At 42.8% G+C, this 11,709-nt stretch overlaps 1 non-coding gene across 1 annotated transcript; it reads right to left on the bottom strand.

Annotated features, from left to right (window-relative positions):
• Positions 1-5,159: 5,159 nt before the first annotated feature.
• Positions 5,160-5,266, bottom strand: LOC131223206 (small nucleolar RNA R71). Its single transcript, XR_009160337.1, has one exon. It is a non-coding gene; the product is annotated as a small nucleolar RNA R71 (small nucleolar RNA).
• Positions 5,267-11,709: the final 6,443 nt, after the last annotated feature.

Below are 11,709 nucleotides of genomic sequence, written 5' to 3'. Positions count from 1 at the left end.
ATCTATTATTGAATACAACTTAAGGTGATTGATGCGTCATAGGGTAAAGGTTGGTATTGTCGGTGGTGGAGCGGGCAGATCTCCCAAATCATGAATATTCTTTAGGTTTGTTGATGGTTGCAGAGTGAAGACTGGAGTATCAATGTTGGGCGGTAGTGACCTCCTAACTAATTAGGTCAGTAGCCTCAGTCGATGGAACTGGAGGACGGAGAGCGGCTGATCTAGTTCTCAGTTTCTTGGTTGTCTTCTTTACAGAAGGGGAGATAGGGGGAGTTATTGTTCTTTTCTTTCTTAACTGAGAAGCAAAGTGGCCAATCAACTCGGCATGATCCCTATTGTTCAACAATCGAGTATAATGACTCTCCCTTTGAGGAAACTATTCATGACTTGCGGTAGATCATCATAATTTGGGAGATCTAGAACGTTTGCCTCTAGATGATAAGAAGCATGAAGTTTGGCATACACACCTGAGTTGAGCATCACTAAGCGATTGTGGGGTGGTTAGTTGCATGATTTGTGCGAAAGAGGGTAGGGAATGTACTGTACTAGGCCAAAATACCGAGCAAATTGTTGAGTGTTAAATATTACATATTTACCCCTATTTATATCTTGGTTTTATGAACATGATAATGCTTAATGGGTATATTTTATACATGTTTGTATTGTGAGGTGAATCTAAGAGCTTGGATTGAAAAGAATGTTAAAAGATAGATTTGATGCTCATGAATCACTAAGGCAAGGTGTAGCGGTCCAACTAGCACTGTACAATATTGTCCACTCTAGGTCCCACTAGACCCGTATGGTTTTTTTCTCAAGGTTGCCCCCAAAAGGCCTCATTTGGGGTAAGGATACTGGTAGCTCGCCTAGGTCCTCAGGCCCCACCCACATTAGCACATACTCGTCCACGATATTGTCCAACTCAACTGCCATCAGAGTGCACAACAGTGGTTTTGCTCTCGCAGGAGGCCTCGTTTGGGGTAAGGATACTGGTAGCATGCCTAGGCCCTCAGGCCCTGCCCACATCAGAACCTACCCGTCCACGATATTGTCCAACCCAACTGCTATCAGAGTGCACAACGGTGGTTTTGCTCCCTCAGGAGGCCTCGTTTGGGGTAAGGATACTGGTAGCTCGCCCAGGCCCTCAAGCCCCGCCCACATTAGCACCTACTCATCCATGATATTGTCCAACCCAACTGCCATCAGAGTGCACAATGGTGGTTTTGCTCCCGCAGGATGCCTCGTACAAGGAAGGTCTGAACCACACATATAACCACCACAACTTCAGACAACTCTTCCGATGTGGGACAAGGTTCCACCCCACTGCCAACACAATAGCCTACCAACCACTAGTAGCTCACCCAGGCCATTAGGCCCCGCCCACATGTGCTGCAGTGACGGGGCATCAAAATATCCCCCACCGAGGGCAGAACTGTCCTCAGTTCTAATACCATTTGTAACGACCTAGCCTCAATAGTATAATATTGTGCGCTTTGCCTGAGGATGCATGACTTTATTCTTGAGGTCGAGCTCATGGCTCACCCCAAAACGCGTTATACTATTGAAGGCTAGATCCCACATCAGTACAACCCTCACGGATTTGTTCCTACTTAGCGGAAGCACCAGGGCTACATCACCCACAGGACACGTTATTCTAATTAAGGACTAATATTGTTCACTTTGGGTCTACTAGTAGCTCGCCTAGGCCCCTCAGGCCCCGCCCACATCAGTACAACCCTGGTGCTTCCGCTGAGTAAGAACAAATCCGTGAGGGTTGTACTGATGTGGGCGAGGCCTAAAAAAGGGCCTGAGCGAGCTACCAGTGGTTGGTAGACTACTATACCCACAGTGAAGGTGAAACTTTGTCCCACATTAGAAAAGTTGTCTGAAGTTGTGGTGGCTATAAGTTGGGCTCCTCCCTTAACAGACATGACACGTTTTAAAGCCGTGAGCTTCGACAAATCGGACAATATCTTGTGTTGTTGGGTTGAGCCTTACAAATGCTCTGATACCATTTGTAAGGCCCGACTTAACAACACAAAATATTGTCCACTTTGCCGAAGCTCATGACTTTAAAACGCGTCTTGACTGTTAAGGAAGGAGCCCACTTATAGCTACCACAACTCCAGACAGCTCTTCCGATGTGGGACAGAGTTCAGCCTCTACTGTGTGCACAGTAGCCTACCAATCACCGGTAGCTCGTCCAAGCCCTTAGGCCTCACCCACATCAGCGTGCACCCGAGTGTGCCGGCCCATGTGTGACCACAGTGATGGGGCATCACAATATCCCCCACCAAGGGCAAAGCCATCCTTAGCTCTAATATCATTTGTAATGGTCTGACCAGCACTATATGATATTGTCCACTCTGGGTCCCACTGGACCTGCACGATTTTGTTCTCGGGGTTGCCCCCAAAGGGCCTTGTTTAGGGTAAGGATACTAGAGCTCGCCCAGGCCCTCAGGCTTCGCCCACATCAACACCTACCCATCCATGATATTGTCCAACCCAACTGCCATAAGAGTGTACAAGGGTGGTTTTGCTCTCGCAGAATGCCTCATTTAGGGTAAGGATACTGGTAGCTCACCTAGGCCCTTAGGCCCTACCCACATCAGCACCTACCCGTCTATGATATTGTCCAACCCAACTGCCATCAGAGTGCACAGCGGTGGTTTTGCTCCCGCAGGAGGCCTCGTTTGGGGTAAGGATACTGGTAGCTCACCTAGGCCCTCAGGCCCTGCCCACATCAGCACCTACCCATCCATGATGTTGTCCAACCCAACTGCCATCAGAGTACACAGTGGTGGTTTTTCTCCCACAGGAGGCCTCGTACAAGGAAGGTCTGAACCATGCATATAACCAGCACAACTTCAGACAACTCTTCCGATGTGGGGACAAGGTTCCACCCCACTGCCAACCATTGGTGGCGAGGCCATTAGGCCCTGCCCACATCAGCGTCCGCCCACTTGTGCTACAATGACGAGGCATCAAACAAGGGATGGATCTTCGGAGACCAAGATTGAAGATTTCAAGACCCCAATATTTAATGAAACCAAGCGGAGAAGGAAGGAAATCGAAAGTACAAAGTGTAAAAATTCATAGAATCTGAATTTCACTGTCTATGTCATCGACCACCGATCGATGACATCGAAGCCAGTGTTTGATAACATCGAACACGGGTCGATGACATCGAAGAATTACATGAAAATCAAGTTTGGTTGCTAGAAAAATTGGATGCAGTTCTCAATAACATCGAAGCCCTGATCGATTGCTCGAAGACCTGCTCGATGACATCGAAGGCACTTCGATAACATCGAGATTTTTGTGAATTTCTGAAGCAACTCAATGGAACACTTTGGACACATTCTCAATTACTTGGATGCCCTTCGATGACATTGAAGGACTATTCGATGACATCGAAGGTATGTTCGATGACATGAAGAGTTACGCAGTGCGAAAAGGCGCGACTTCTGGATTCAAGTTACATTCGATGACATTGAAGGTGTTACACAAAGTGCGTAAATTTGAGGCGGTTTCCAAAGATGGTCGGACTAAGGCTATAAATATGGGTTCTCTAAGGAGTTCTAAAAAGGAATTATATTTCAAGGAGCAGAGCCAAAGGGTAGAGTAGCCTCCCAAGAGTTTTTCTTCCTTATTTATTTTTAATGTTTTATTTAGGGGATTCAGTTTCAATCATGTCCTTGGTTGGCTATTCCTCTTAGCTAGGGCTAAGAGGTGAAGCTTGTAGCGTGTTGGGATGTTTATCTTGCTTTGATTCTTGTTTGTCTTGAACTTCATTTATTTTTAGTTTAATTTTAAGGAATATTTTCAGTTTTCTATGATTTATTGTGACTCAAATTACAATAGATGCTGTAATGGCTTTGAATATCTTCTTTTTCTGTTTTGAGATTGTGAGATTAGTAAATCCTGTTATTCACCATTGTCTCCTGGGCATGGTAGGATAATGGAATACGTTCTAATCGTCACAATACTCCTTCATGTGTGGACTAGATCAATGAAAAGTTTATAGATTTGATTGAATTGTTCCATCTTCCAATTGGATAGGATAAGACTCTAATTCTAATTATGTTTCTTTAATTAAGTAAGGTAACATCTTGATAGCTACAAGTGGATCCTTAGCGATTTAGTTCTCTTTTCATTATTGATACTTCATTCACAATTACTCTCTTTTATTCCAGATTTGGATTTATATCTTATTCTAGTTCTACTTCTAATTACTTTCAGAATACGTATAAGTTTAGTCCCCATGGATTTGACCTTGGTCTCATCGAGTTATTACTACATTGCGACCCTACACTTGGGGTTGTGAACAAGTTTTTGGCGCCATTACTAGGGACTATGGTTACATTTTTTTGAGATTAATTACTATTAGAATTAAGTTAAAATTAGGGTTTATTTTTCTGGTATGCTTTTAGGTTATGATTTTTCTGCAATTGTTTTTAGAGAATAACATTGTTTTTTTTTTATTATTATTTTTAATTTTTTAAACCCTAACATAACAACTTTAATCAAGTAACTTCGTTCCAACTCTCTTTCTTTCTAGATTTCTTATTTTTTAGGTTTATTTGTTTAAGTTATTTGAGGGTTGCGAGTGTTTCATACCTAAGTGGGTTCGTGACAACTCTCCGTCTCTTGAGTGAAGGAGATTAGTTAAAGGGTTGCCTATCCATCACCAGATTAAACACCTCTTAAGATCCTTTAAGTCAGTAGAAGTGATGGCTGCACATTAACCTCAACCCCCAGTTGAGGAGGCCCAGGATGAGAATGAGGTGCATCATGCACCCCTGCCTTGTTCTTTATGAGATTATTTACAATCGATGGGGGTGAGTACACCTTCCTGCATGATATTCCCATTGAATGTAGGAACTGTGGATGTTAAATCGGGGGTGATTCAACTCCTTCCTAAGTTTCATGGACTAGAATATGAAAGTCCATACTTGCATATGAAAGAGTTTGATGAGATAATATCTACATTACACTTCCCAAACGTGTTTGAGGACACAGTAAGACTGAAATTGTTTCCTTTCTATTTGAAAGAAAAGGTTAAGTCGTGGTTACATTCCTTAAGACCACGATCCATTGGCACGCGGGCTAAGATGACAAGAGAGTTCTTTAAAAAGTTTTTCTCGTATCATAAAATGAATACCTTAAGGAAAGTAATCATGAATTTTGTGCAAAAAGAGGATGAGACCTTCTTCCAATGTTGGGAGCGATATAAGGATATCATAAATTCATGTTCACAACATGAATACGAAACATGACAGATAACAAACTTTTGCTATGAGGGATTGACCTCACCCATGCGTCAATTTGTGAAAATGATGCGTAATGGGGAATTCATGAATAAGGAAGCCGATGATGCGTGGGATTATTTTAATAAACTCGTTGAAAACACACAATCATGGGATAGCTCCTCAAGAACCGCCACTTCTAAGCCTACTCAATTATAAGAAATGGAAGGAATTTATGTTTTAAAAGAGGAAGATGATATAAATGCAAGAGTGGCCAATCTCACAAGAAAAGTCGAGGCCATGGAACTTAAGAAGGCAGAACTTGTCAAACCTGATAAGGCTATGAAAGTTGTTTGTGGTATTTATGCTTATAACATACATACAACTAAAAATTGCCCAACAATTCTTGCTTTTAAAGAGATATTAAATGAGCAATCAATTGCCATAAACAACTACCAAAGACCTTTCAGAGGACCCACCTCAAATACATACAACTCCAGCTGGAGAAACCATTTAAATTTCAGTTGAAAGAATGGACAAATGGCTAATCCACAAGAGGCCCTTACTCAATTTTTAAATCAAAAGAAGCCTCAAGAGGATATGGTTCAAAAATTCATACAAAACTAAGAGCTATTCAGCCAAAATACGGTACAAGCATTCCAGGATCTCAAAACAATAATGGGAATATTTGCATTATCCATTCAAATGATTGAGTCGCACTTAGCGAGTGGGGAGAAAAGGATGCTTCCAGTCCAACCCCTCCCCAATCCAAAACCACAATGTGAAGTTAGTGACCCAGGCTCTTCAAATCAGATAGAGTAGGCTAAGTCTACTACCATTCTTAGGAGTGAGAAAATTATTAACAAAACCATTCCGGCAAGAGCTGAAAAGCCTAAGGAACTGGAAGAAATTGAGAATGATAAACCTAGCAATGCCCCACATGAGGAAGAATAGGAAAGTGTGAGTAAGTCGATTGCGCCATTCCCCCAGCGATTAATTGCACCAAAACCTCTAGCTAATTCACAGGATATTCTAGAGGTGCTAAAATAAGTGACAGTCAACATCCTTTTGCTAGACATTGTGAAACAAATCCCCTCTTATGCCAAATTTCTGAAAGATTTATGTACAACCAAGAGGCGGCTAAGTATTCGAAAGAAAAATTTTCTGACAGAAAAAGTGAGTACTATCCTCAAGCAAGATGGGCCACAAAAATATAACGATCCTGGTATCCCAACCATCACCTGTATAATCGGGAATCACCAGATTGAGCACGTACTTCTTGACTTAAGAGTGAGCGTTAATTTGATTCCTTTCTCGGTATATGAATAATTGGGTTTAGGTGAATTAAAATCTACCCGGGCTACATTACAACTTGCTGACCGTTCGGTCCATGTACCGAGAGGGATGATTGAGGATGTGTTGGTCCAGGTTGACAAATTCTACTATCCAGTAGATTTTATCGTCCTGGATACTTAACCCATTGTAGATATGAGAACTCAGATACCTGTCATCCTTGGTCACCCATTCCTTGCTATATCCAATGCCATCATCAATTGTAAGAATGGAATTATGAATTTATCTTTCGGGAATATGATGTTGGAGCTCAATATATTTTTCAACATGAGCCAACAGTCAGAAGATGTCGATGATATCCACGACATCAATTTGATAAATTCTTTCGTGGAAGATAGAGTACTTTTGACTCTGTACTCTGACACTCTACAGGCGTGCTTAGCCCACTCCCCTGATTTAGATGATGACACGATTAGGGAGATGGATGCCATGCTTGATGCTGCACCGGTACTTGAAGTTAACTGGTGGAGGCCACAATTTGAGAAATTACCCCAAACCGATGTAGTGCCTCTACCATCTAGCCTCAAAGTACCAAAGCTTGACCTAAAACTTTTTCCCACTGATCTTAAGTATGTCTACTTAGGTCAAGATGAGACATACCCGGTAGTGATTTCTTCCTACCTTGAGAAAGAACAAGAAAGTATGCTTATTTCTACTCTCATTGATCATAAAGGAGCCTTTGGATGGTCGATTGCATTCATCTTGAGGACAATGCGAAGACCTCCGATTAAGTCCAAACATGAAGGAAGTGGTTATAGGTGAGGTACTTAAGTTGTTGGATGTGGGTATCGTTTACGCTATATTCGACAGTCGGTGGGTGAGTCCAACTCAGGTGATTCCTAAGAAGTCCAGAATCACCATTGTAGCCAATGCCGACAATGAACTTGTGCCAACTAGAGTCACTACTGGTTGGAGAATGTTCATTGACTATAGGAAGTTGAATACCGTCATAAGGAAGGACCACTTTCCTTTGCCCTTCATTGATTAAATTTTAGAAAGGCTAGCTGGTCATTCTTACTATTGCTTCCTTGACGACTATTCGGGCTACAATTAGATTGAGATAGTCCTTGGAGATCAATAAAAGACTATGTTCACATGTCTCTTTGGCACCTTTGCTTACCGAAGGATGCCATTTGGACTATGTAATGCCCCCACTACTTTTCAGTAATGCATGTTGAGTATATTTTCTGATATGGTGGGATAATATTTAGAGGTCTTCATGGATGACTTCTCCATTTTTGGTCCATTCATCAGCAAGTGTCCAAAAAATCTTTAAAATGTGCTAAAGTAATGTGTAAAAAAGAATATGGTTTTGAATTGGGAGAAATGTTATTTTATAGTTCCCAAGGGAATAGTGCTTTGACATATAATTTCGTCCAAGGGAATTGAGGTAGACAAGGCTAAATTTGACCTTATCTTTAACCTACCTCCACCCAAAAGCATATGTGATGTTCGATTCTTCTTAGGACACGCCAGATTCTATAGATGATTTATAAAGGACTTTAGTCATCTCTGTTATACTTTATGCAATCTACTTTAAAAGGATGCATCATACAAGTAGACTAAGCAATGCCAGGACGCTTTCACTAAGCTCAAAGGCATGTTGACTACTGCACCTATCATGCAACCACCCGATTGGAGCATACATTTTGAGATTACGTGCGATGCATCTGACTATGCTATTAGAGCGGTGTTAGGCTAGAGAAAAGAGAAGAAGCCCTATGTGATTCACTATGCAAGTAGAACTCTAAATTATGCCCAAGTGAACTACTCTACTACGGAGAAGGAACTCTTAGCCGTAGTGTTCGCTTTGGACAAATTTAGGTCCTACTTGATTGGATTTAAGATCATCATCTACATAGACCATGTTGTGGTAAAGTATCTTCTTTCTAAGATGGATGCCAAGCCTCACCTGATAAGATGGATCCTTCTACTCCAAGAATTTAACATGAAAATATAAGACAAAAGGGGAGTAGAGAATGTAGTGGCTAACCATCTTTCGAGACTCTACCTCCCCAATTCCCTTGAGCCGACACTGATAAATGATATGTTCCCTAATGAACAATTGTTTAAACTCTCCCAATTACCTTGGTTTGCTGACATTGCGAATTATCTTGCCACAGGTTTCACGCCGACACATTGAACTACGTAAGATAAGAGATAATTCTTTGTCAAGGTACGTAATGTAAGACCCGTATCTTAATCCGTACTGTTCCGTCGAATCCCGGGATCCTTCCCATCGAATTTCGGCAACCTGCGATCGGTAATTGATGTTTGTGATCGGCCCTAAGTCGTATGTTGTAGATTTGAGTCAGCTTAATTCAAGACTTGTACTATTGCGACTGAACCGTCGCCGCGGTTCCAATGCCGTGACTCGTGCACCAATCCGATACCCTGTCAGGAAGAAGTGAGCTGGCCTTTATTTCGAGGAAACACCACGCGTTTGCAATCCCAAGAGAATCTCTACAACATGTCAAATCAATCCCATCAATCAATCCCATCAATCACCTCATGTCAAGTATAAAGCAACCCATGCTTTCTCTCTCCAAAGTCAACCCTTTCTCACCCTCTCTCTTACACACCCATGCTAGTCAAGTACACCATCACCTCACGCATCACTCACATCCATCACTCCTCTCCTTACATCCCATCTCCCTCTCTCTCTCTCTCTCTCATTTCTCAATTCAATCCCAAGCAACAAGAGAGCTCACGTCCAAGCTCTCTTCCATGTGAGAGAGTGCATGTGTGTGGCCCAATTTCCCATCCCAAATCCCTCATCCTAGCCATTCATTTCCCATCTTCCACCGTTAAAGTGAAGCACAAGGAGATTGGCGTTCCAGCGGACCGAGAAGATCAACGGTGGGTGCTTCTATAGGCTAGATTTTCATGTTCTTATGATGGGCCAAGTGAGGCCTACTGATCAATGGTATGGATCTCACTTTGGACCCTTGATGTAGCCAATGACCCACCTTGATGCTTAAGATCATTCCATGATGGGGCCATTCTCCATGGACCCCATCATGATGTTTATTTTCTTGCATAAATAGGGTCATCTAGACCTTCTATTTTGGTGGAGAAAGGATCTCCACCGTTGATTTTCAATTTGGTGGGCCCATATGCAATGGGACCCACTTGATGTATGATTGGATGCTTAAAACGGAGGGCCCATAGTACCGGGGTCCCTCCATCACATGTGTATCTCTCTCTCTCTCTCTCTCTCTCTCTCTCTCCCTCTCTTTCTTTTTATTCTTCTTTTCATGTGATGTTGGTGTGATTGTGTGGCCTGCCCTAATAGCCCCACCATAAGGCTTGTATTTTATCCCAAACCATCTATAGGTGGGACCCACCTTATATGTATTGTATCCACAACACCCACCATTTGGTGGCCCACCTAAACAGGGCCCACCTTGTACGTGTGATAGGCCCAGACCGCCCAGCGTCCAGGGACGCTGGACGTGCATGGAAAACACAAATATAAGCTTGGTTCACAAGCTTCTTGATGGCCAACTCATATAGGCCCCACCTTGATGTATGCTTCAAATCCAAGCCGTCCATCTCATTTTCCAGATTATTTTAGGCGTTGAGCCGAAAAATGGGGCTGATCCAACTTTTTGACGGGCCACACCTTTGAAAATAGTAATTTTCACCATTAAAACTCACCTTAGTTTTTCTACATGCCGAAAAATGCCCAATATTGGGCTTGATAGATTTGTTATGCATGGTAGAATCCATTGGCGGACCCGAATTCAGCAGATGTGGGCCCTACCTCTGAAAAACCATAAAAAATCTAAGTTTTTCAAAAAAAATAATATGCAAACCAATAGCAGCATTGTTGCTGCTGCTGTTGTCAGACGCCAGCGTGCCAGGAGGGCGGGCGGACAGTAGAGTCCCACGGCCCCTGACGTGGGCCCCACCCTAATGTATATTTGCCATCAAACCCGTTCATATGGTGGGCCACCTCCATCAGTGGGCCCCCTTCAAATTTCAGCCTCATCCAAGACTCAGGTGGCCCACATCATGGGAAACAATGGGATTGAATGTCTGCCTTAGAAAACTTTTTCTGGGCCACAGAAGTTTTGGATCAATTTGAAATTTGTTTTTACCCTTCATCCAGGTCCATGCGACCTTATCAACGGTCTGGCTGGAAAATAAATGTTATGGTGGGCCCCACGTGGGACCCATAATGATTTATGTGTTTACTCCCACCGTCCAGTGGACGATGGAGCCCAAAGTGATGTACATGTTTCATTTCCACCGTCCAGCAGACGGTGGGGTGCACCATGATTTATGTGTTTATCCACACTGTCCGCTGTCTGGACAGTAGACCCCACCATGATGCTTGTGTTGCACCCCAACCGTCAATCCATTTTGCAAGCTCATTTTAAGGCATGAGCTAAAGAATGAGTCAGATCCGTGGTTCAAGTGGGTCCTACCACTATTATTTGAAGTGAGGATCGGTTGATCCTTTGACATGATTTATATATACATATATATATATATATGTTTGTATGTATGTATTTGTGGTCATTTTTAAGGCCCACCTTGGCATTTATAAGGCCCGTGTTATGAGGCCCATTTGATGTACATATGGGGCCCAATTGGTATGGTTCATTTGAGATACATAAAGCCCATGTGATTAGGCCCATTTTGATGTATTCTAAGGCCCATGGGTTATGGCCCATTGCAATGTACATAAGGCCTATTGGTGAGGCCCATTAATGCGGCCCATTTGATGAATGTAAGGCCCATGTGATACGGCCCATTTGATGTACCTAAGGCCCATGGGTCGAGGCCCAATGGGTTGTCCTTAGGGTCTATTGCAATGCGTGATTTCTCTATGGTTTGTGGCAGACTATGCCTTGGGAGCAATATTGGTTTGACGTCCACATTGCAAGTATAATGTTGGTTAAATGTCTGCATTACGACTCTCCCTAGGGCCCATTGATAGGCCGTACTTGTGGTGTGTAGGCCTTCTAGGCCCATCCGCATTGTAGGGATAATTCATCACTTTATAACATGCTTAGTATAGCTCCATGATACATGCCCATACGCATCATATGTATGCTTAATATGAGGAATGTTTAGCATAAACCGTTGGGCTGTGGCATTT

This window comes from Magnolia sinica, chromosome 1 (assembly GCF_029962835.1).
Source record: "Magnolia sinica isolate HGM2019 chromosome 1, MsV1, whole genome shotgun sequence".
Classification (NCBI taxonomy): domain Eukaryota; kingdom Viridiplantae; phylum Streptophyta; class Magnoliopsida; order Magnoliales; family Magnoliaceae; genus Magnolia; species Magnolia sinica.
The sequence above is the reverse complement of the archived record's forward strand: the minus strand, read 5'-3'. Positions and strand labels throughout refer to the sequence as shown.